The sequence below is a fragment of the Trematomus bernacchii genome, unplaced genomic scaffold, assembly GCF_902827165.1.
Source record: "Trematomus bernacchii unplaced genomic scaffold, fTreBer1.1, whole genome shotgun sequence".
NCBI classification, from domain to species: Eukaryota; Metazoa; Chordata; class Actinopteri; order Perciformes; family Nototheniidae; genus Trematomus; species Trematomus bernacchii.
The window spans coordinates 995,025-1,021,356 of record NW_022987671.1 but is presented as its reverse complement, the minus strand read 5'-3'; the positions used below and the strand labels follow the sequence as shown (position 1 = coordinate 1,021,356).

Below are 26,332 nucleotides of genomic sequence, written 5' to 3'. Positions count from 1 at the left end.
GTATGTTTTGGATTGGGCCAACCGGCTAACTCAAACATATCCAGGTTAGGAAAATCCGGCTTCGTAGTACAGGCCTCCGGTGTTCATTGTCAGTTTGTCTTGTCTCATGCCAAAGTCAGGTTTATGCTCTCTTTGTTATCAAGAAAGTTGTTACTCACAACGTGAGAGATTTTTTTTTTTTTTCTCTCATTTTGTCATCTCATCCTGAGATTAGATAGTGATCATTTTTTGTTCATCTTTTGGAAAAATAAAGTATCTTACAAATACTTTACCTGTCTCCCGGGTCGTGCAATTGGGTCCTATATCCTGAGTGTCTGAGTTCATAACAGATATGATATGAATGATAATGGGACACAAGCTTTCTTAACGCTAATGTTATAATAGTCAGATTGCTCTGAAGATGGGAGGGGATATTCTATTCATGTTCACGTTCACACAGTCAGTTGATTTTTGCCGGCCGTCTTTCCTGCAACGGCAGTTTTTCTGTATTTCCTCTATCCTGTAATATGACTTGATCGCTTTAAACTCTGCACACGGAGCTCTGATTGGTCAGCAGGCGGTGCTTTCACTGAGTTGATCTCTTAGCCTGCAACCTAACCTCCTCCCGAGCAGGTTTGCCGCCCAGCATCAGTTACCATGGAGATCTAGCCTGCTAAAAAGAGAACCAGCGTCGTAGGACCGGAAACCCAGAGTTTTCCCTGAAGTCAGCCGCTAAGAGAACATCCAGCTTCGTAGTACAGGCCTCAGGACTCAAATGCAGTTAAAAAGGGAAGCGGGTTTCAAAACAAAAGCGAGCTTTATTAATCAAAGCTGTTGACATGGCAAAAAAACAGAATCATAAGTCCAAAACACGTAGCATGAGGACAAAAACCAACCTGGAACGTGAGAAAAGACAACGAACCGACATGGAGCACAGGGGAAGACAAGACTAAATACACAGCTGGGCAGGGGAGGCAGAAACACAAGGGCAACAGGTGAACACAATCAGACAATCAGACACAGGAGGGCAAACACAGGAAGGAAGACAAGACACAGGGAGAACAGAATTTCAAAAATAAAACCATGACTAGACACACAAAAACTAAAATCGTGACAGGACCAAGTAAATGCAGGAGTTTATATAAATGTAAATAGAAAAAGAAAGGCAAGAACAGAATGTAATGTACAAATTGAATATTGTACTGTTTATTGTTGTAATAGATATTATGCAGAATGCATGTACCACATTGTTGTGAACAAAAAGGGCACTAAAAGGTTTTTCTTTTTTTTCAGAATCAAACACATACAATGACGAGGCGCTCCGGGTTGTGATGGTGGGGAAGACTGGAGCTGGGAAGAGCGCCACAGGAAACACCATTCTGGGCAAAGAGCACTTTAAATCAGAGTTCTCTGCTGATTCTCTGACTACTGTCTGTGACAAAGCCAGTGGTGAGTTGGAGGGACAAAAGGTTGCTGTCATTGACACTCCAGGTCTGTTTGACACCAAGATTGAAGAAGAGAAAACAATAAAACATATTGGCCAGAGCATTGCTTATGCTTCTCCTGGACCTCATGTCTTCCTGATCGTCATCAAACTGGGCAGATTCACAGAGGAAGAAAAGCTAGCAGTGAAGAAGATTCAGAAAATCTTTGGAGAGCAAGCAGACAGATACAGCATGGTTCTCTTTACCCACGGTGATCTGCTCGAAGGAACACCTATCAAAAAGTTCTTGAAAAACAGCAAAGATCTGACGGAACTTGTGTTCAAATGTCACGGGCAGTACCACGTCTTCAATAATGAGGAGAAGGATTGTTCTCAGGTCAGAGAGCTGCTCGACAAGATCAGAAATATAGCAGAGAAGAACGGAGGAAGCCATTACACCACAGAAATGTTCCAGAAGGCAGAGAGGGCCATAGAAGAGGAGAAACAGAGAATCCTTAAAGAGAGAGAAGAGGAAATACGCAAAGAGGAGGAGGAAATGAAGAAGAGCATTTCGGAAAAGTATGAGAAACTAATGAAGGAAGCACGGGCAGACATTGAGAGGGTGAAAAACTTAAATGAAACCCGTGAAAGGGAAATTGAGGAGGAAAGCAAGAGAATTAGAAAAGAACAGGAGGAGAGAGCCAGACAGGACGCTGAGAACAGCTCTTCCTTATTGACAAGGATTATAGAGTATATAATAAAGTTTCTCTTTAAACCTTGGAAGTAATGAATGAAACCACAACGTGCAGGACAGGATAATTAACGTGTGTCTGATTAATTAAAAGAAGATGGGACAATCAAGGCTGTGAATCATTGAAAAAGAAGTTGAATAAAATCATAACACATGTACGTAAAACATTTGGGAAAGAAATGGAAGTTGAAAAATAAAGACACAATTATGCTTTACGCTGAAGCAGTCTGTTTATGGTTCTTTTTTAAAACACTTTTTGAAAATGCGCTCAACTGTATGCTGTAACTGGATCAGTGACACACCATTAAAACACAGCAGCAGACCGCTGAAGGGGCAGCACAACTGTAAACTATCAATTAATGTAGCATCTGTAACTTAATTAATATCCATGAAGTGTCTCTCTGTTGTCTTGAAATAAATTCCATTTGTGCATTCTAGTTAATCCTGTGTTTCTTTAATGTCACTTTTGAAATGTGTGAATATTGATTGTATTGGCCTTTTTTACATTTAAAACATTCTTATATAGTCTGTAAAACACCAGATATGTAGAAAATAAAAAAGTTACATATTTAACAAAGGCTACACTTGTTCTGTTTAAGGCAGGGGATTTTTCATAGCTTTCAGTTGATGAAGCGTCGCACTGTAGCTTAACGTAAGACATCAATAAACTGATGTCAGCAGTGGTAAAGGTGCGGTTTGTTGCATGAAGTCTGTATTTGAGGAGCAAATATGCCAGAAATGTTACAGTAGGTCAATAAATCATATTTCTAGTGTTGAGTGCAATTCAACTAATGACATATTTATATAAAGATAAGTAGCTTTTCAAAACTCACAATGAACAGATGAGAATTCTCAAAAGAGAAAACGTTAAACATTTCTCAAATCTCCAGCAGTCTTGTGACCTTGATGATAAACTCCTCAACGATCTGTTTAACAAGATCAGAAATAAAACAGAGAAGAAGGAAGAAACTGAAATGTTCCAGAGGGCGGATGGTGAAATAAGAAATGGAGGATGAGCTCACATTTCATATCTGAATATGACAAAGAAATGTTCCAACCTCTGAATGAGAGTTTAGGCCTTTTCTTTAGGGACAACATTCAAAAACATTATTAGGTTATATCTCTCACAGGCTCCGCCCTCTACTGGACTCTATGGGTACTACCTTATCATGCAAGCATTCACCTACTGAGACTTCAGTGAGTAAATATTGCAGTTCAGTGAGTATATTTTGCATACAGTAAGTACACTGAGTATTGTTTGCAGTACATTGAATATATATTGCTGTATAGTGAGTATATTTTGCAGTAGACTGAGTACTTTTTAGGAAAAGCGCCACATAAATCCTGTGTATTATTATTATTATTATTTGTGTTAAGACAGAAGGTAAAGAGTGAATTCAGAGACTCCCGACTAGAATGACAAATATCGTTAGTTATTCCTATTCCGTCAGCCAGGAAATCATTTAATCATAAACTTTTTTCATTTTCAGGGGGGCCACAGAACCGCCCCTGCCTCCTCCATCACAATGAGGGATAATACTGTGAGATAATGGTCTCCTCCCCAGGGGGAAAGGGTGTTTTCTGCAGGAGAACGAAGGCTTTTTTGATTTTGATTTATTTCGAGCGTGTAAAACAATAATACAACAAATAATAATAATAATGTAATGAAACAAGAGAATTATGATACTGTACAAAATTAAGCAGTATCAAATTGATAAACAAGAATATGATTGACTTACAAATGATATATAAACAAATGATCTACCTAGTTACACATCCGAAAAGGGGTGGCAATAAATGAACCCTTATTTAATCCCTTACAGCGGAGGATTACGGCTCATCATCAGAGGCATTCAATTAAATTCAAAGGTTTTATTGTCATAAATTACAGTGAAGAAATGGCAATGAAATTATTCTGACCTGAGCTCCTCCAACAAGGCAACATATAATAAAATACAAAAATACAAAATGAAAAGTATAGTGCAAGAAGTCCATACATGTCAATAAAATATGATATGTACAAGAACAGAATATGAAATGAAATAATCTAAATTAAGACAAAATTAAATACGGTTTATTGCGGTGATAACTATTTATATAAATTAGTAGGCTATATTGCAGATGAACCATTTAAACCCCTTTAGGAGGACCCCTTAAACCCCAGATTGCTGCCTCGGTAAAAGAGGCAGCAAAGCCTTGGTGTATACATACAAATAAAACAACAATTAAAAAAACACAGATAGCGAACTATTATAGAGTGTTCTTAAAATAGTTCGCTATCTGTGTTTTTCATTTTCATTTTACTTTGATGTATGCACCACGACACCAAGTCAAATTCCTCGTTTGTGTGAAGCTACCTGGAGATAAACCTGACTCCGATTCTGATTCGGTAAAAGGGGAGGAGGATGAAGAGGAGGAGGGAGAGGAAGAGGGAATCCTGCTGCGATGCACGGAGGCTGACGGAGGTCCCTCAGGTGATGGAGCACCTACTCCCAATGATGGTACCACAGCTAAGGCTAACTGGATGCTACCTGGACTTCAGCTGATGGTGATTAGTGAGTCTGTCTATGAACTGCATGATGTAACCCTCTGTCCGTCAGCAGGGGGCGCTCTCACACTCTGTGGGGTTGGCTGCATGATGTAACCCTCTGTCGGTCAGCAGGGGGCGCTCTCACACTCTGTGGGGTTGGCTGCATGATGTAACCCTCTGTCGGTCAGCAGGGGGCGCTCTCACACTCTGTGGGGTTGGCTGCATGATGTAACCCTCTGTCGGTCAGCAGGGGGCGCTCTCACACTCTGTGGGGTTGGCTGCATGATGTAACCCTCTGTCGGTCAGCAGGGGGCGCTCTCACACTCTGTGGGGTTGGCTGCATGATGTAACCCTCTGTCGGTCAGCAGAGGGCGCTCTCACACTCTGTGGGGTTGGCTGCATGATGTAACCCTCTGTCGGTCAGCAGGGGGCGCTCTCACACTCTGTAGGGTTGGCTGCATGATGTAACCCTCTGTCGGTCAGCAGGGGGCGCTCTCACACTCTGTGGGGTTGGCTGCATGATGTAACCCTCTGTCGGTCAGCAGGGGGCGCTCTCACACTCTGTAGGGTTGGCTGCATGATGTAACCCTCTGTCGGTCAGCAGGGGGCGCTCTCACACTCTGTGGGGTTGGCTGCATGATGTAACCCTCTGTCGGTCAGCAGGGGGCGCTCTCACACTCTGTGGGGTTGGCTGCATGATGTAACCCTCTGTCGGTCAGCAGGGGGCGCTCTCACACTCTGTGGGGTTGGCTGCATGATGTAACCCTCTGTCGGTCAGCAGGGGGCGCTCTCACACTCTGTGGGGTTGGCTGCATGATGTAACCCTCTGTCGGTCAGCAGGGGGCGCTCTCACACTCTGTGGGGTTGGCTGCATGATGTAACCCTCTGTCGGTCAGCAGGGGGCGCTCTCACACTCTGTGGGGTTGGCTGCATGATGTAACCCTCTGTCGGTCAGCAGGGGGCGCTCTCACACTCTGTAGGGTTGGCTGCATGATGTAACCCTCTGTCGGTCAGCAGGGGGCGCTCTCACACTCTGTGGGGTTGGCTGCATGATGTAACCCTCTGTCGGTCAGCAGGGGGCGCTCTCACACTCTGTGGGGTTGGCTGCATGATGTAACCCTCTGTCGGTCAGCAGGGGGCGCTCTCACACTCTGTGGGGTTGGCTGCATGATGTAACCCTCTGTCGGTCAGCAGGGGGCGCTCTCACACTCTGTGGGGTTGGCTGCATGATGTAACCCTCTGTCGGTCAGCAGAGGGCGCTCTCACACTCTGTCGGGTTGGCTGCATGATGTAACCCTCTGTCGGTCAGCAGGGGGCGCTCTCACACTCTGTGGGGTTGGCTGCATGATGTAACCCTCTGTCGGTCAGCAGGGGGCGCTCTCACACTCTGTGGGGTTGGCTGCATGATGTAACCCTCTGTCGGTCAGCAGGGGGCGCTCTCACACTCTGTGGGTTTGGCTGCATGATGTAACCCTCTGTCGGTCAGCAGGGGGCGCTCTCACACTCTGTGGGGTTGGCTGCATGAGGCACACAGGAAGCTGCTTCTCACGGCTCTCACCTGCTGCTCGGGGTCGGTGGGATCACAGCTGCACTCTGACAGAGAGGTCACATGAAGCAGGAAGTCCTGATACACTTCCTGAACCTCCTCCGTCCACTTCCTGCCGCCAGCGCCCGACACCACCGCCTCCTCCAGCTGACGGAGCTGCAGACTGACCCTGAACACCTCCTGCACGGGGGGGGGGCATCATGAGCACTGACAAGGTGTGTGTGTACCGTGTGTGTGTGTGCGTGTACCTGGATGTTCTGCAGGTGTAGCAGGAAGTTATCCAGGTGGAGGAAGACGAGGTGTGAAGGGAAGTCCCAGCTCTGAGCGGCCCCCTCCTGCAGCACACACACACACACACACAAATACACACACACACACACACACACACACACACACACACACACACACACACACACACACACACACACACACACACACACACACATAATATAATATAATAAACAATACAATTGGTTTATTGTTGAATATTTGCTTTCTATGATTTGCCCCAGACTTCTGCTTTCAGACGTAGTTATTATGAAGTTATTACCAGAACTGATAATAATCCAATGCAGAGCCAATCATGTAATATAATACATTATTTATAGGGCTGTCAGTCGATTAAAATAGTTAATCAATTAATGATTGTCCATAGTTAATCGCGATTAATCGAAAATTAATCACACATTTTGTATCTGTTCTAAATGTACCTTAGAGGGATATCTTTCAAGTTTTTAATACTCTTATCAACATATGAGTGGACAAATATGCTTTATATGTTTGTTTATTATCATTTGAACAATGACAAATATTCTCATGAATATTAAACACAACAACCTGAACATTACAAATATTCGCCTCAATTCAACCTAGAACCTCTCTCATACAATACTGTGTGTGTGTGTGTGTGTGTGTGTGTGTGTGTGTGTGTGTGTGTGTGTGTGTGTGTGTGTGTGTGTGTGCACCTTGCTGCAGGTCTGTGTGGATGTCTCTGAGCGTGGACAGGTACACGCTGTCTGCCTGCTGGACGATGGAGGCCACCTGCTGTGCTCTGCTGCTGCTCAGCTGTAGGACACAGTGGAGAATACTTATAGAAGAATAGGAGGATGAAGTCCTCTCTAATGTCTCACATGCAGAGCACTCAGCACAGAGTGAACTTTGACCTCTGCTCTCAACCCATCCTAGGGTTAGGAGCAGAGGGCAGCTATTGTACACACAGTAGAGTGTGAGACCTGGAAGGCTTCTCAATACTCTAATTTCCCCTCCTCGACTCCTCTGTCCTCCGGTAGTGACCCGGAAATGGATTTCAGCGCGCCATGTTGAAGGGCATCTAATTTCTCTAAATGCACATCGAGGACCGAGGATCGAGCGCTCCGCCTCCGTAAGATGCGAGCGAGAGACACGAGGAGGAGACGCGAGGACAGAGGAGTCCTCAGGTATTAATTGGGATGTCCTCGTTCACTCAAACGTCACTTTTAAACGACGTCTGTTAATGATGACATGTGCACAGCTGTATCCCCTCTCATCGGTCTTAAAGGTGGGGTATGTCATTTATTTCAGAAACACTTGTTGTTATATTCCATGGAATGCTCTTAACATCCCGATAGCAATGAATATATTAAATGCTTTGACAATAAATCCATAAAGAAATATCATCTGTGGAAGCCGTGGCGCTGTAAAAAGCACGACCAATCATCTGAGCCGGCCCGGCTAAAATAACTGGATGGCCTACCTGCCTGTCAGCCTTCCATCTGTGCACAAACTTATCTCGTGCCCTCATTGGTCATGTGCGCGTTCGTGTGTGTTGGAGGAGGGGCTCTGTGAGGAAGTGGCAGGTTTGTTCCGGTTGTGTATTTTCAAATTCTAGCGCACTCGAGCTGGTTTCTCCAAAATGACATACCCCACCTTAAACTGAATAACCTTTAGAACCGGCCCATTTGTTGTTAAATATGTATTTAAATGAATGAATCTTTCTCTTGTTAGTCAAGGAATTCAATGTATGATGATTGGTCCTGCTTTTGTGTTCCGTTGTGGTGTAAAATGTAGCCTACGTTTAAATAAAAATATAATGATAGTAATGTGAAAGCCTTTACTCTGAACATGTGTGTCCTGTAGATCCCCACATTCACCACAAACCCACATTCAGGACTGTGTATTTTAAATAATTTAACTACTGAATATTTTAACACAAAACTATAAAATAATTGTTATTTATCAAGATCTAGCCATTTATGAAATAGCTTTCTTAATAGCTAGGGTTTTAGGGACGTTTAAGATCATTAAACATGACTTCAATTGTTAGTATAACCTTAAGAAATGAATTGCACATAATAATTCCCACGGAGCTGTGAGCACTTAGACATTTATGGGACGCTTTCCCACTCATTCTTCCAGTTCTCCGTTTTCCTGTGTTGAAATGGACCAGCTGTGAAGGTGGGGCTTTTATACGAGTAGTGAAAACACTTCTGCGTAGTCTGCGTTCGTGTATCCTCCCTCACTCCTCCTCGACTCCTCCGTATGCATTTCAGCTATTGGGACGTCCTTCAACATGGAGGAGGAGGGGGAAGAGAGGAGTCGAGGAGGGGTATTGAGACGAGCTTATGGTGTCTGTAGGACAGTAGAGTGTGAGACATGGTGTCTGTAGGACACAGTGTGAGAGTAGGACACAGTAGAGTGTGAGACATGGTGTCTGTAGGACACAGTGTGAGACATGGTGTCTGTAGGACACAGTGTGAGACATGGTGTCTGTAGGACACAGTGTGAGAGTAGGACACAGTAGAGTGTGAGACATGGTGTCTGTAGGACACAGTGTGAGAGTAGGACACAGCAGAGTGTGAGACATGGTGTCTGTAGGACACAGTGTGAGACATAGTGTCTGTAGGACACAGTGTGAGACATGGTGTCTGTAGGACACAGTGTGAGACATGGTGTCTGTAGGACACAGTGTGAGAGTAGGACACAGTAGAGTGTGAGACATAGTGTCTGTAGGACACAGTGTGAGAGTAGGACACAGTAGAGTGTGAGACATGGTGTCTGTAGGACACAGTGTGAGACATAGTGTCTGTAGGGCACAGTGTGAGACATGGTGTCTGTAGGACACAGTGTGAGAGTAGGACACAGCAGAGTGTGAGACATGGTGTCTGTAGGACACAGTGTGAGACATAGTGTCTGTAGGACACAGTGTGAGACATGGTGTCTGTAGGACACAGTGTGAGACATGGTGTCTGTAGGACACAGTGTGAGACATGGTGTCTGTAGGACACAGTGTGAGAGTAGGACACAGCAGAGTGTGAGACATGGTGTCTGTAGGACACAGTGTGAGACATGGTGTCTGTAGGACACAGTGTGAGAGTAGGACACAGCAGAGTGTGAGACATGGTGTCTGTAGGACACAGTGTGAGACATAGTGTCTGTAGGACACAGTGTGAGACATGGTGTCTGTAGGACACAGTGTGAGACATAGTGTCTGTAGGACACAGTGTGAGAGTAGGACACAGTAGAGTGTGAGACATGGTGTCTGTAGGACACAGTGTGAGAGTAGGACACAGTGTGAGACATAGTGTCTGTAGGACACAGTGTGAGAGTAGGACACAGTGTGAGAGTAGGACACAGTGTGAGACATAGTGTCTGTAGGACACAGTGTGAGACATAGTGTCTGTAGGACACAGTGTGAGAGTAGGACACAGTAGAGTGTGAGACATGGTGTCTGTAGGACACAGTGTGAGACATAGTGTCTGTAGGACACAGTGTGAGAGTAGGACACAGTAGAGTGTGAGACATGGTGTCTGTAGGACACAGTGTGAGACATGGTGTCTGTAGGACACAGTGTGAGACATGGTGTCTGTAGGACACAGTGTGAGACATAGTGTCTGTAGGACACAGTGTGAGACATGGTGTCTGTAGGACACAGTGTGAGAGTAGGACACAGTGTGAGACATAGTGTCTGTAGGACACAGTGTGAGAGTAGGACACAGTGTGAGAGTAGGACACAGTGTGAGACATAGTGTCTGTAGGACACAGTGTGAGACATAGTGTCTGTAGGACACAGTGTGAGAGTAGGACACAGTAGAGTGTTAGACATGGTGTCTGTAGGACACAGTGTGAGACATAGTGTCTGTAGGACACAGTGTGAGAGTAGGACACAGTAGAGTGTGAGACATGGTGTCTGTAGGACACAGTGTGAGACATAGTGTCTGTAGGACACAGTGTGAGAGTAGGACACAGTAGAGTGTGAGACATGGTGTCTGTAGGACACAGTGTGAGACATGGTGTCTGTAGGACACAGTGTGAGACATAGTGTCTGTAGGACACAGTGTGAGACATGGTGTCTGTAGGACACAGTGTGAGACATAGTGTCTGTAGGACACAGTGTGAGACATAGTGTCTGTAGGACACAGTGTGAGACATGGTGTCTGTAGGACACAGTGTGAGACATAGTGTCTGTAGGACACAGTGTGAGACATAGTGTCTGTAGGACACAGTGTGAGACATAGTGTCTGTAGGACACAGTGTGAGAGTAGGACACAGTAGAGTGTGAGACATGGTGTCTGTAGGACACAGTGTGAGACATAGTGTCTGTAGGACACAGTGTGAGAGTAGGACACAGTAGAGTGTGAGACATGGTGTCTGTAGGACACAGTGTGAGACATAGTGTCTGTAGGACACAGTGTGAGAGTAGGACACAGTGTGAGACATGGTGTCTGTAGGACACAGTGTGAGAGTAGGACACTAGTGATGTGTCGGTCGCGAACGAGCCGATTCTTTTGAACGGCTCTTTGGTACGAACGAGGGGAACCGAGTCCTACTTGGTGAGAGCCGTTCTTGTTATCGTTCAATCGTTGGTCCGCACTCACTGCCTGCCAAAATCCACTCGCCTTTTAAAAAGCTTGATTTTGTTCCCCAAACGTATTCTGTGAAGATCCGCCCCTACTCTGTTTGGTAGGTTTCAGCACGAGGAGTGAGATGGGGTGGGTCTTAACGGAATACGCGAGAGAGAAGTCATAACAAGTGGTACAGGACAGGTGGACGACGTGTTTTTCGGATGGAAAATGAGCCAAACGCGAAAACGCAGCAGCATTTGGATTCACTTCAACCAAAACCCAGGCAGTGATAAAGCGCACCATTTGTAAAGGCAAAATATCCTTTAAAGCAGGATCAACAAATAATCTCCATCGCCACTTAAAAACACAGTATCTAATATTAAGAGTTGCATGAATTTCATTCAAGGCAAGGCAACTTTATTTACTTAACACATACAGAGGGTAAATTCAAAGTACATTCACTGACATGAATGACATGGATATGGCGCCACCTTGTGTGATGTTTACAATGCCGATTATTGACATTAGGTCTGGCAATACAGTCAATCATTATCCTGGTGATTATTTTGCAAATAAACCTAGTAACCTTAAAAAAAGCGGCTCTTTTGAACGGCTCTTTTGAACGGCTCTTTGAAAGGAACGGAGCCATAAGATCCGGCTCCCTTCAAAGAGCCATAATTCCCATCACTATAGGACACAGTAGAGTGTGAGACATGGTGTCTGTAGGACACAGTGTGAGAGTAGGACACAGTAGAGTGTGAGACATGGTGTCTGTAGGACACAGTGTGAGAGTAGGACACAGTAGAGTGTGAGACATGGTGTCTGTAGGACACAGTGTGAGACATGGTGTCTGTAGGACACAGTGTGAGAGTAGGACACAGTAGAGTGTGAGACATGGTGTCTGTAGGACACAGTGTGAGAGTAGGACACAGTAGAGTGTGAGACATGGTGTCTGTAGGACAGTGTGAGAGTAGGACACAGTAGAGTGTGAGACATGGTGTCTGTAGGACACAGTGTGAGACATGGTGTCTGTAGGACACAGTGTGAGACATGGTGTCTGTAGGACACAGTGTGAGACATGGTGTCTGTAGGACACAGTGTGAGACATGGTGTCTGTAGGACACAGTGTGAGAGTAGGACACAGTAGAGTGTGAGACATGGTGTCTGTAGGACACAGTGTGAGAGTAGGACACAGTAGAGTGTGAGACATGGTGTCTGTAGGACACAGTGTGAGACATGGTGTCTGTAGGACATGGTGTCTGTAGGACACAGTGTGAGACATAGTGTATGTAGGACACATAGAGACAGACCTGCTGCTGGATGTGGAGCAGGTTCTTCAGGCGGTTCCTCCAGAAGTTAAACTCCTCGCAGGGAAGCGGCTTCAGGCCGTCCAGAACCGCCTGAGACGAGTCCTGCTGCAGGAACTCTGACACAAGCTCCGCCCACTCAATGATCGTCCAATCACAGGCGTGGAGAAGCTTCAGGTCGGACAGCTTCCTGTTAGAGGAGAGAAGGAGGAGCTTCACTTTGACAGCTTCCTGTTAGAGGAGAGAAGGAGGATCTTCTCTCTGACAGCTTCCTGTTGGTGTGATGAACGCTGTCAGAGATGGATGTCTCACCTCTCGTCCACGTCGTCATGGAGATCTCCATCGTGGTCCACATCCCCATGGAGACGGTTGTCATGGAGAGCATGGGGCTGAGGCAGGAAGGTGCGCCCGTGGATCTGAGCCTCCATCACCAGCGCCTCGTTCTTCTGGCGCTCCATGAACCTCAGTGCCTCCTCGGCTACACCGGCCGCCCAGCCGCCGCTCGGGTCCGGGTTACTGAGCAGCGGACAGGTGACCTTCAGGGAGGACACACCTGGTTACACTCAGACCTCATTCCTAACTTAAAGTGGACCGATCATGCTATATTTGAATAATATAGTGTAGGACCATACCTATATAAGGCATATTTATACTTTTTTTTTTCAAAATACCAAACAGATCATGCATTTTAGCCATGCCTCATTTTGCTCAATTTGACAATTTCTAGCTCTGGGCAGATTCTGTGAGAACAGCACCACCTACTGGCCTGGCATATGTCCTACAGCGTCTCCAGCACTTTCGAACGGCAATGGCCGTGGCTGTCTCCTCCTGATTGGTGGAGTTGGCCCAATAGCCGTAGCGCCACGGTCCTGACGTCAGGACAGTGTTCAAATCTGGATCAGTTTTTATCAGATCCGTTGCAGCCTCTTTTTTAGAGATTTGGGTATGGAGGAAAATAGAGAGGGTTGTGTTTTCTGACACTTGGTGAGTTCCCTGGAACACCGGGGACACATGTTCATGTATAAAAGACGTACAAAAGTGCATTTTGCATGATAGGTCCCCTTTAAAACAAACTACCACCTTCACATGATCAGTAACTCCTAGCCTAGCCTAGCACCACTCAAAGGTCAAACTGGGATTGCTGCGATCAAAAAAGTGTTTTACTTTGATCGTGATCACCGCTGACCTTTCAAAGCACAACCAATCGGAGAGCAGCAGTAGGAAGGAAGGAACCAATCGGAGAGCAGCAGTAGGAAGGAAGGAACCAATCGGAGAGCAGCAGTAGGAAGGAAGGATCTGAAATGAACTGACATCTTAAAGTCAGCCTTAACTTGAATGAACCTTAACCTAATGTTAGCCTCAATATTTGCATTATTCTAAGATAACATTAGTCTTAATGTTGGCCTTAGTCTCAAATTAGCTTCTCTCTTGAATGTTAGCTTCTCTCTTTAATGTTAGCCCTAATGTTAGCTTCTCTCTTGAATGTTAGCCCAATGTTAGTTTTTCTCCTTAATGTTAGCCCTATCTTTATCTCCTTAATGTTAGCCCTAATGTTAGTTTATTTGTTTAATGTTAGCCCTAATGTTAGCTTCTCTCTTTAATGTTAGTCCAATCTTTATCTCCTTAATGTTAGCCTAGTGTTAGCTTATCTCCTTAATGTTAGCCTAGTGTTAGCTTCTCTCTATAATGTTAGCCTCATGTTAGTGGTACCCTCCTGGCAGACGGCGCTGATGCAGCTCACGGCGCCCCCCCCCTGCACCTCCTGCATGATCAACATGTCTCTGATGTTCTCTGCGCTGATGACTGCCCTGCTGCTCCTGGAGAGAACCAGGACTTTAGAGGAGGTCTGAGAGGGGAAGGTGAGGCTGATGCAGAGCCCCGGGTCCCGGCACAGGAACAGATTGCTGTAGTCTGCGATGCTGAAGAAGCTGCTGAGGGTCACCTGGTTCTCCTCCTCAGACAGGAAGTCCCTCCAGACCTCCATCTGCAGCCCCAAGCTGCTCAGCGTGAGGCGGAGGATGACCTCTATACGCTCGTCCCTGCTGCCCTCCATCTGAAGGCTCACTGCTTCCCTCTGGAGACACTCTATAGACCGAGGAGGAACCGTGAGAAACTGTGAGAAACCGTGAGAAACTGTTAGAAACCGTTAGAAACTGTGAGAAACCGTGAGAAACTGTTAGAAACCGTTAGAAACTGCAAGAAACCGTGAGAAACTGTGAGAAACCGTGAGAAACTGTTAGAAACCTTTAGAAACCGCGAGAAACCGTTAGAAACTGTGAGAAACCGTTAGAAACTGTTAGAAACTGTGAGAAACCGTTAGAAACTATGAGAAACCGTGAGAAACTGTTAGAAACTGTTAGAAACTGCGAGAAACCGTGAGAAACCGTGAGAAACTGGTAGAAACCATTAGAAACCGCGAGAAACCGTTGGAAACCGTGAGAAACCGTTAGAAACCGTGAGAAACCATTAGAAACTGTTAGAAACCGTTAGAAACTGTGAGAAATTGTGAGAAACCGTGAGAAACCGTTAGAAACCGTTAGAAACTGTTAGAAACTGTGAGAAACTGTTAGAAACCGTTAGAAACCATTAGAAACTGTTAGAAACCGTGAAAAACCGCCAGAAACCCTGAGAACCGTTAGAACTTTATATAACGTTAGAACTTTATAATAACCGTTAGAACTTTATAATAACGATTGAACTTTATAATAACCGTTAGAACTTTATAATAACGTTAGAACTTTATAATAACCGTTAGAACCTTATAATAACAACCGTTAGAACCTTATAATAACTGCAGTAATTGCAGCATCTCTTGTAGTCATTATCATGTGTTCTGTTCCCAGGTTAAATATAAAAAGTGTCTAAAATGCTTTTAATACAGAAAAATATATAGGCCTATATTCAACTACACTGTATATTATATATTCAACTATATCCATAAAATAAACATTATTCATCATCAAATACACATTTATGCTGCTTTAACTACACAGATGTTTTCATTCATCATTAGTTTGTCCATAAATATAAAGACTTTTAAGACATAAAATGATCTACCTGAGAGAAATGTATATTAAATGATCAGAGAACAGTATTTCCTCTTCCAGCTGCAGTTATTTCACCCCTCTTCTCTGGAAAACTGTTCATAAAACCGGAGAAAACTGTTAAAAACGTAATTAAATCCGTTAAAAATTCATAAAATCCGTTGGTTTATTTAAATCCTAACGGTCATGGTGCCTTCAACGTCTTTTATCCGCGTCGTAAACTACCAACTTCATCTGGTTATATCAGTTATTCCATACATGTTTCTTTTACAGTTTTCATTTTTTACATTACATTAATATAGTCTTCTAATCTAGTGTCGTTATCATATCTAATTTGGGTTGTACGTGTTCTTGTTTGACTTCAAAATGCTTTTAATCTCTACAGTCGAATACAATAAACGTTATTCATCATCCAAGACCCCTATATATTGTTTTTAAAACACAGATGTTATCTTTTATTATTGTGTTCAAACAAAATAAAGCGCAGTCAAGAAAATAAATGATCTACATGAAAGAAATTTGTAGAAAATTCAAAAACCGACTAAGAAAACAATAAATCCTACTCCAGCTGCAGCCCGTGAAGGCATCATAAGGTGATTTTCTCATGGTTTACACGCGACACTGTTGAATATTAATTAATGTTACAGTTAACTAAAGCAGACATATAACTAGTAACTCATTCGACAAACAGATGTGGATTTAATATTTGTTCTTATTCATTTTAATTCTTCAAGAACATGTTTTTCTAGAAAGATATAATATGACGCCGCTGATCATACATTCTCGCGAGAACATGACGCCCGTAAGAACGAAGCTGCCGTCTAACGCTCATATACTCATATTTCTGGAGTAAATATACAGTTTTGGACGAACAGAAATATTGTTTTCTGGCATCACTTTAACATTTTACGGGGGAAATCTGCATTTTGATATGAGGGCGCAGGCCGAGAGTTACCCGGTGCTGACTAACCCTGTCAATTATATTTAAGCATATGTGTGTTATACGAAGAAGTTCACTTCCTCTCTTGATTTAAATGAAACTATAGATCGAGGCCATGATGGATCTCCAATAACATGAATTCATCTGACCTTTGTTGTTAGGCAGAAATAAACTAATTTCAATGTTTTCACTTTATTTGAAGAACTTTCTCCCGCTGAGGGTTTAAACCGTCCTCCCGTCCTGCAGGGGGCGGTCATCCATCTGATCTCCACCAATAAGGAAACAGAAGAACCGGAAGAAGAAGGAGAACACGCTGTGATTGGTTGTCGGGTCACATAAAGTCTCATGGCTGCTGCCTGGCTGCTCCTCTCTCAGACTGCGTTGAGAATCTGATGTTTTTTTCCAAAGATATCTCCATTAAATGTGTTTTTAAATCCTCCGGAGGCGTTCAGGAGCATCTGCTGCAGCCGCTGCTCGGTGTTCACGGTGAGAACAGTTCTTATTGAAGGATAACATGTTGTATCAGAGTAGTTACAGAGAGGAGATGCGCTGCTCCAGCAAAGAGACACCAGTTAACACATGTTGGATAAAGGCGCTCACTTTATATGTTAAATAATGAGAGTTAGTATAGTTTAGAAGTTACCGCTGTAACACGGTTTCCAAAGTACCTATTGCCCCACGTGATGCTGTGCCGAGCTTTCTGTATTATCCAGATCTCATGGAACTCATTGTTCTATCTTTTATCTTCTAATTATAGTGTTTTCGGGTAAAAAACACAAAGCAAACATGTGGCGGGAACATTTTAAAAGATGGCGGCCCCTGTGTGTCATCATAAATACGTTTGTCTTTACAGATGCGTAGAGCAAGTCCTTTAAGTTCACTTTAGAGTTACCTGTACTTTGAGTATTTCAATGTTATGACACTCTGTACTTTACTCTATATATAATATCTGCTCTTTGATGTTCTGAGGTCTTTATACTTTATCACTGATTGTCTCTGGATCAAATCCTGATCAATAATATGTACTTCAACTCAGAGGTAGTGTACTACAACTCAGAGGTAGTGTACTACAACTCAGAGGCAGTGTACTTCAACTCAGAGGTAGTGTACTACAACTCAGAGGTAGTGTACTACAACTCAGAGGTAGTGTACTACAACTCAGAGGTAGTGTACTACAACTCAGAGGTAGTGTACTTCAACTCAGAGGTAGTGTACTTCAACTCAGAGGTAGTGTACTTCAACTCAGAGGTAGTGTACTTCAACTCAGAGGCAGTGTACTACAACTCAGAGGTAGTGTACTTCAACTCAGAGGCAATGTACTTCAACTCAGAGGTAAAGGGCGTACTCTTACTGAAGAACCAGATCAGAGTACTTCTACTTTTACTGAAGAACAAGATCAGAGTACTTGTACTCAAAGATCAGAGTACTTTTCCTCCTGAGTGAGCGTGTCTGAACTCCAGAGCAGTGGCGTTTACTGCAGTAAAGGATCTAATATTACATGGTACAAGTACTTCAGTAATATGAGTAAAGCCACCCTGTTGAAGTACTCTGTCTATTGTGTGTTTCAGATCAATTGTGAAGCTGACCATTGAGCGGCCCGACCAAGCAAGGAGGCAGAGTTCAAATACAACCCGGTGTGGGCATTTATTCATCGCTGTGGTACATGATACACAGCCTCAATATGACTGTCTCATGTGAACACAGTCATCAGCAACAAGGACACACACACTCACACTCACACACACACACACACACTAACAGGAAAACAGAGCCTAAATACCCACAGACTAATCAAACGAACAAGACACAGGTGAGGGTGGAGGAGACGACACAGGGCAACAGACAAGACGGGAGGGGGAACACTTTTCAAAATAAAACGGGAGACAGACAAACTAAAACAGACAGATGCACAAATTACATACAAACACACGCTGCAACGTTCCAGGTCGGAACAAACCAATAACGAAGCTATACCATCCGTAACGGAGGCCGAGATCTACGGGCCCAGAGATCACCATTAGTGATAGACCGTTAGAAATCTTGGCTTCCCTGCAAGGTTTCTGCTTCCCTTGTGCAGCATGGTTTCCTCAGAGGGGGGCGTGAAGTCGAAAGGAAGCTTCCCTTTCTTCCTCTCCAGCTCCAAAACTCTGACAGAGATTTGATCCTGAGGTTCGGGATCCCTCCGTTCTTCAGAGAGCATTGACTGCAACCTTTCCAGCTGAGGTCATGTTGAAGGTAAGCTCCAACAGGAAGTGGTCCTGATTTTCAGAATAAAAGTGTTTGTGTGGAAGTGATGAAACGAAAGGCCGATTGAAGCCCCCCCCCCCAGCAGTCTGTTCTCAGAGGGGGGGGGCCGTGACAAAACCCACCTGAAGCGTATTCTGACCAGCTGTCACTCACTCTCAGTACTGAAGGTTATTACATCTATCATTAAAGTGATAACCTTTATTAACAACCTGTCTCTCTAACAGACGACCTGCAGCCGAGGACCTCCACCTGACGGTGAGTGATGTCACAGGGGGCGGGGCTTAGTTAGTGTTTATCATCAGGGTTATATCTCTGCAGCGCCTCGTGCTGCGTTCAGGAGAAACGGTAATCTTCAGTGTCAGGGAGATGATGTGAACAAAAGGCCGAATTGTAGCCCCCCCAGCAGGTTGTTCTCAGAGGGGGGGGCCGTGACAAAACCTGACCGAGGCGTTCGTCTGATCCCAGCTGATGCTAGTGATGCTAACATGTTGCTAATGCTAGGGATGCTAATGTGATGCTAACATGTTGCTAAGCTGATGCTGATGCTAATGTGATGCTAGCCTCCCCTTTAAAGAGTCCTCTCTACGGGGACTTGCAGCTGTCTCTCAAACAGCTGGAGCTCATCTCCTGCCGTCACAGCAGTTTAACATGTTGGAGAAAGGCGCTCTCTATATTTTAAATAATGAGTTGGTATAGTTTAGAAGTTGCCACTGTAACACGGTTTCCAAAGTACCTGTCGCCCCACGCGATGTAGCGCCGCTCTCATTACTCTCCGGTCTCTACATCAGCGCCCTGTGCTGAGCTTTCTGTTATATCCACATCTCATGGAACTCATTGTTCTATAGTTTATATCATTATACTGTTCATAATGTTATTTAAGAAGCAAAGGACAGTAAAGGGTCTAATATGACATGGTAGAAGTACTTCAGTAATATGAGTAAAGCCACACTGTTGAAGTACTCTGGTACAGGACAGTAAAGGTAGTGCTGCTGTAGAAGTACCCTACTTTAAAAAGTGCTACGAAGCCTCTGTGGGGACGCGGCTGTGCCTCAGGAGCTGAAGCTCAGTGTAACTCTAACGGGGTTCAAGTTGGTAATCTGTAACCTCAACGATGCAGTTCTCTTTCTGTTAGTTTCATGTCCTTATATATCCATGCTGCTCTGCTGGAGGAGGACTTCAGTTTCTCACCGACTCGTCTCCAGCTGCTACATGATGAGAGAGACTTGAACAATACATCTTACAATCTGTCTATTGTGTTTCAGGTCACCCCCCCCCATCATGTTGAAGGTAAGCTCCAACAGGAAGTGGTCCTGATTTTCAGAATAAAAGTGTTTGTGTGGAAGTGATGAAACGAAAGGCCGATTGAAGCCCCCCCCCAGCAGTCTGTTCTCAGAGGGGGGGGGCCGTGACAAAACCCACCTGAAGCGTATTCTGACCAGCTGTCACTCACTCTCAGTACTGAAGGTTATTACATCTATCATTAAAGTGATAACCTTTATTAACAACCTGTCTCTCTAACAGACGACCTGCAGCCGAGGACCTCCACCTGACGGTGAGTGATGTCACAGGGGGAGGGGCTTAGTTAGTGTTTATCATCAGGGTTATATCTCTGCAGCGCCTCGTGCTGCGTTCAGGAGAAACGGTAATCTTCAGTGTCAGGGAGATGATGTGAACAAAAGGCCGAATTGTAGCCCCCCCAGCAGGTTGTTCTCAGAGGGGGGGGCCGTGACAAAACCTGACCGAAGCGTTCGTCTGATCCCAGCTGATGCTAGTGATGCTAACATGTTGCTAATGCTAGGGATGCTAATGTGATGCTAACATGTTGCTAATGCTAGTAATGCTAATGTGATGCTAACATGTTGCTAATGCTAGTGATGCTAATGTGATGCTAACGTGATGCTAGCCTCCCCTTTAAAGAGTCCTCTCTACGGGGACTTGCAGCTGTCTCTCAAACAGCTGGAGCTCATCTCCTGCCGTCACAGCAGTTTAACATGTTGGAGAAAGGCGCTCTCTATATTTTAAATAATGAGTTGGTATAGTTTAGAAGTTGCCGCTGTAACACGGTTTCCAAAGTACCTGTCGCCCCAAAAGTGCTACGAATTGTAGCCCCCCCAGCAGGTTGTTCTCAGGGGGGGGGGGCCGTGACAAAACCTGACCGAAGCGTTCGTCTGATCCCAGCTGATGCTAACATGTTGCTAATGCTAGCCTCTCCGTAAAGAGTCCTCTCTCATCCTGTTTTGGAGCTTTCAGATATAAAACACGTTGTTCAAACTAATGCTTTTTGTTTTGCACATGAAAAACTGGAATTTGAATATGAAACAGAAATGTATATTAAAGCAATGTCTGTAACTCCCCTCAGACTCTGCCCCCTGCAGCTGAACTCTCCTCAGACACCGCCCCCTGCAGGTGAACTCTCCTCAGACTCCGCCCCCTGCAGCTGAACTCTCCTCAGACACCGCCCCCTGCAGGTGAACTCCCCTCAGACTCCGCCCCCTGCAGCTGAACTCTCCTCAGACTCCGCCCCCTGCAGCTGAACTCTCCTCAGACTCCGCCCCCTGCAGCTGAACTCTCCTCAGACTCCGCCCCCTGCAGGTGAACTCTCCTCAGACTCCGCCCCTGCAGGAGAACTCCCCTCACACTCTGTTCCTCGCACAGACCTGTAGACACACCCCTGTTCCTCACACACCTGTAGCCACACCCCTGTTCCTCACACACCTGTAGCCACACCCCTGTTCCTCACACACCTGTTCCTCATACACCTGTTCCTCATACACCTGGAGCCACACCTATAGCCCCCCCTGTTCCTCACACACCTGTAGCCACACCCCTGTTCCTCACACACCTGTAGCCACACCCCTGTTCCTCACACACCTGTAGCCCATACTTGCCAACCCTCCCGATTTCACTGCCCTCTCCCGGTTTCCTCCCGGGGTCATATTTCTCCCGATTTCTGACAAAATCAGATTTACTCACGACTGTTTGCACTGAGGACTTTAATACAGCTACACCGTTGTTTGGTGTCCATGGTAGCGCGTCTCTTAAGTAGCGCACGCAACTGAAAGTCTGAGAGGGTGTTCAGCATGGTGAGGAAGATAGTCACAGAACACGAATGGACAACTTTACCCTCTGCTCACTCCTTTCCTGGTCCTCATCAAGGATGGTGCTACAGGCAGCAAGGCATTGCACTTACAACTACAAGAATGTGTAGATGTTCTTTTCATCTTTAAAAGTCAGTTTCCCCGCTGCGAGGCTCCGGTGCTAACAGCTCCGGCGATCCACTAGCAACACCCCCCCCCCCCCCCCCACGGTGGTTTTTAATTTCTCCCGATTTCTGAGGTCTTAAGGTTGGCAAGTATGCTGTAGCCACACCCCTGTTCCTCACACACCTGTAGACCCCCCCTGTTCCTCACACACCTGTAGACACACCTGTAGCCACACCCCTGTTCCTCACACACCTGTACGGTTTCTCTGTGTGAATACATTGGTCTGTAAATAACGTTGTTAGCTTTGCGCTGACCCTCATTGTGTTTATCATATTTGTATTTCCTGTCTTAATGTCGTGTTTGCTGTTGTGGAAACATCAATAAAGTTTAATTTATATTAAAAGACTTGAACCCTGTTTTTAATTACATTCAAGGTATTAAATGTTGTAGCTTGTTTTCAATAAGTATATAAATTGTCCAAAGAGGTTGTATTCTACAGTGTGCCTGAATGTAGTCATTGCGTAGGTGTGTAGTGTGATTCTGTGTAGTTTATTTATGGCATCCCGTTGGATTTGACGTCATCTGAACAGGACATCGCACGCTCGCTGCTTGATAGCGCACGAAGGCCCGTTTACGCCGGTTGTTAAACAACATCGTTATGGGGAAATGCAAGTCTGCGTCCAAATGGTTGGAAGATAAGGAGGAAGGACAATCCATACTGTATATAGTCAATGTGAGGTAAAGTGTGTCGCCAAGGTAACCGGTTAAAACTCCAAGTGGCGATGAGGTAGGGCTGTGCAATTAATCGCAATTACGATTTTGGCCTGCCACAATTACGAAAACAACTATTATTTAGCTTTTGCTAGGTTGTGACAGTGCACTGCATATTTGATCTAATTAATTTTAGTCTCATTTATTTGTATTTATCATATTTATATATGTTTAGTAGCTTGTGGAAGTGCGCTCCAAAATATTTGTTATTTATTTTGATAATATTTATTTAAATGTATCATTTATTTTTGTATTGGTTTTTCAGTTGAATTATACGTTCAGGGTAATCAACAGTTAAAAAGATACTGTTCAAATTATTGTTTGTTTTATATCTATTTACCCAAATAATCGTGATTATGATTTTTGCCATAATCGCACAGCCCTACGATGAGGTCTTAAAAGGTATTACGTTTGACTTCAGGATTCCTGAACAATAAGTGCATTCGACCAGGAAGATAAAAACTTGAAGAAAACAGAATCATATAAGTACATCAGGTTGCATAGAGCCAAAACATTTGAAGTGCTACTCAACTGGCTTTAGATAAGCCAGTCCTTTGTTAGTAAGTGCTTTGTTATCAATTCTATCGCTCGTAGTGGAGTCGAAAGAGATGAGTTTTCAGTCTTCGCCGGAAGATGTGTAAGCTTTCTGATGTCAATGGGGAGCTCATTCCACCATTTTGGAGCCAGGATATCAAACCCACGTTCTGCTGATGGGAACTTGGGTCCCCCTCGCAGTGCGGGTGCAGCGAGCCGTTTGGCCGATGCGGAGTGCACGTGCTGGGGTGCATGGGCGTAATTTCCACTGGGGACACGGCATGGGGGGACATGTCACCCCCACTTTTCAAAATCCCATTTCTGTCCCCCACTTTTTAAATGTGTTATTTTTTTGTTACGCAAGCGGTCATCATCACCGAGGAGCGTCAGTGTGTGTGGCACGAGCGCATCTTGTGAGAGACAGAAAGAGAGAGACGGGGGTTGTTGTTAGCATTTGGTGCTAGCTGGGAGCTAACGGAGATTAGTAGCTGTTTCAACAATAAGGAGAGGGAGAGCTCTCTCCTGTGGGACTGAGAGAGATAACGTCAGCTCAGGGAGGTAAAGGACTGAGTGGTTAGATTGTAAACTTTAGTCTAAGTTATCTCAGTGGGTCTCAAACGGTTTGGTCATCTATGTAAACAAATATCTCCATCTATGTAATATTAGTTGTATGTATTTGCACTAAAGTCCCTAATATATTTGTAGAAAGGCAGGAAATGGAATTAAATTGAGAAAATGTTTCATTGCGGAGGACCCCCTGTTTGGTGTCCCCCCCCACTTCTCAAACCAAAGTTACACCCTTGCTGGGGTGTATGGTTGAACCATGTCCTGGATGTAGGAAGGGCCAGATCCATTCGCAGCATGGTACGCAAGTATCAGTGTCTTGAAGTGGATTCTAGCAGTTACTGGAAGCCAGTGAAGGGAGCGGAGGAGCGGCGTGGTGTGGGAACATGTTGGAAGGTTGAAGACCAGACGAGCTGCTGGTGATCAGCCATCGTTCTTATGTTGAACATGAATACATTTACTTTGTAAGTAATCATGGGAAGTATTTCTTCTTTCATAGCAATTTACCTTCATACTTTCTTGCCGTGAAATAGGTCTTAAATTCTATTCAAAGAGGTCTTAAAAAGTCTTACATTTGAGTTGGTGAAACCTGCAGGAACCCCGTTTGAGAAAAAAGTCTGAATTCTGAGAAAAGTCTGAATTCTGTCTTTGATCTTGGAATTCGTAGAAAGAAGATTCCTGACTTCATTGTTTTCTGGATATTCCTACGGGGAAAAAAAGTTGGAATTCTTGGAAAACAATGCGAACTCTGAGAAAAAGAAAATCTGAATTCTGCGGAGACATTCGGAAGTCTGACACAAAATTACCACTCAAGAAAAAAAGTGAATTCTGGGAAAACCTTTTGAAAACGTGTTTCCCAAATGTGAAAGGAAATCTCCGACATCAACCCATACAGTGACTGCAATTGAGGCCTTGCTGTTGTATGTCTTCCAAAGTTGCAGTTGACATTGATATTTGTGCAAAATGTGATCTCACTTCAATTTATCCTAATAGATATGTTTATAAATATTATAATTAGCTTGTTTAATATTGAGTTATAGCTGAATGAATAATAATGAATCAGTTCATCTTTGAAAATGTACATTTGTGGCTCATTTAACTGTCTCTGTTTTCAATGTAATGATCGACAATCCTTTTCTTTTTTTAGAAGCAAAGTAAAAGACATTGATACTTTAATACAGGGGTGTCAAACTCAAGGCCCGGGGGCCAAATCCGGCCCGCGGCTTCATTTTCTGTGGCCCCACAAGAGTTTGCAAAGAATATATGTTTGTTATACGGTTACATGGCGATTTACAGAAGCATGGAGCACAATGCATCTCAAATTTGACTTTTTTCTCAGATTTGACTTTTTTTCTTCTAAATTTGACTTATTTCTTAGAATTGACTTTTTTTTCCAAATGTTACTTTTTTTTCTCAATGTCACCTTTTTTTCTTTTTTAATTGTGCTTTTCTTTTAAAATCATTTTGTGACATTCTCACTAAAGAGACTTGCAATTATTAGCCCTAGACTTCTGCTTTCAGACCGAGTTAATTATGAAGTTATTACCCTATCCGATAATAATCCAATGCAGAGGCAATAATGTAATATAATGCATTATTTTATATATATTAAATATTTATATATGTATTTTTATATAGTCTTAAAGTTACAACCGGCCCTTTGAGTTCAACCATAATGTGAATGTGGCCCGTTATGAAATTGAGTTTGACACCCCTGCTTTAATATATGCCATTATTTTAGAAATTCCCCTTTTTCCTACAGAGCGCATTTATGAAATTGTCTGAGTTTGTTCCTATAAAAGAAACAGATTTCATGAGAGGGGCATGTCACATCCTCTCATATGGATCACAGGATATGATTCCATTAGTTTTTATGATATTTGCAAATAACGTCCCAAAGATTTGATATAATTTCGGCTGTTTTTTCATCATCAGTCTCACCTCATTGTTCTGAGCAGAGAATATGGACTGCTACCATCTCATGGAGACGCAATCAAGTCAGAGCAAAAAAGTTGGTATTCTGAGAAGAAAAAACGTGAATTCTGGGAAGAAAGTTGTAATTCTGAGATTAGAGACAGATTAGAGACATGTTCTTCTATATGAAAAAAATCATCTGCATTTCTTCACTTTCAGCAAAGCGAATGATTTCACCTCGTCTTCATTCCTGTGGTTTATTTCAGGTGCGTCACAGATTTATGAATCACTGATGATGAAGCTGAGACACCAAAAACATCCCTTTAACGAGCTCGCCCCCTACTAAATACTAATTGTTTTCTACGGGAGAGCAGCAGAACATATGATTTTATTTTTTTATTCTTCAAGGTCTGACCAAAAGTGAATTATTTTTTGAAAAGTTGAAACTTTGAGAAAAAAATATGGAATTTTTTGAGAAAAAGTTGGAATTCTTTGAGAACATTTTTGAGATGAAAAATCGGTATTTAAAAAAAACGTTGGCTTTGTTGTTGGAATTCGTAGAAAGAATCCTGACTTTTTTTTTGTTATTTTAAGGAGAAAAAAAAAAAGTTGGAATTCTGAGAAAAAAGTCAGAATTCAGAGAAAATCAACACTTTGGGAAATTATGAAAAAAACATCTGCATTTATTCACTTTGACCTCTTCTTCATTCCTTCAATATATTTCAGGTGCGTCACAGATTTGTGAATGACTGATGATGT

General features: G+C 43.8%; 1 protein-coding gene and 1 long non-coding RNA gene across 2 annotated transcripts in view; one reads left to right on the top strand and one right to left on the bottom strand.

Annotated features, from left to right (window-relative positions):
• The window catches only part of LOC117487470 (GTPase IMAP family member 9-like), a 406,332-nt gene that overhangs the window by 176,665 nt on the left and 203,335 nt on the right, over positions 1–26,332 (bottom strand). The gene's annotated exons all lie outside the window — the stretch shown is intronic.
• LOC117487456 lies at positions 16,698–21,542 on the top strand. Its single transcript, XR_004556367.1, has 6 exons — positions 16,698–16,826; positions 17,909–18,575; positions 18,812–18,842; positions 19,850–19,874; positions 20,109–20,139; positions 21,040–21,542. It is a non-coding gene; the product is annotated as an uncharacterized LOC117487456 (long non-coding RNA).